This window comes from Cucurbita maxima, unplaced genomic scaffold, assembly GCF_002738345.1.
Source record: "Cucurbita maxima cultivar Rimu unplaced genomic scaffold, Cmax_1.0 Cma_Scf03487, whole genome shotgun sequence".
Lineage (NCBI taxonomy): Eukaryota > Viridiplantae > Streptophyta > Magnoliopsida > Cucurbitales > Cucurbitaceae > Cucurbita > Cucurbita maxima.
The window spans coordinates 1-352 of NW_019275503.1; the positions used below are offsets into that span (position 1 = coordinate 1).

Sequence of the window (352 nt, forward strand, 5' to 3'; positions counted from 1 at the left end):
GTCGTAACAAGGTTTCCGTAGGTGAACCTGCGGAAGGATCATTGTCGATGCCTAAAACACCAAACGACCCGCGAACGTGTTTACGAACCTTTTTGTGTCGGGGGGAGCATTCGTGCGCCCTCTGATGGCCAAACCAAAACCGGCGCAAGTCGCGCCAAGGATCTCAAACGAATAAGCTTTCCCCTTGCCCCGATCTCGGTGTGCGGGGGGCAAAGCATTCTTGTCGTATTACTTATTCACAACGACTCTCGGCAACGGATATCTCGGCTCTCGCATCGATGAAGAACGTAGCGAAATGCGATACTTGGTGTGAATTGCAGGATCCCGCGAACCACCGAGTCTTTGAACGCAA

At 52.6% G+C, this 352-nt stretch overlaps 1 pseudogene; it reads left to right on the forward strand.

Annotated features, from left to right (window-relative positions):
- Positions 1-243: 243 nt before the first annotated feature.
- On the forward strand, positions 244-352 carry LOC111475896 (annotated as a pseudogene).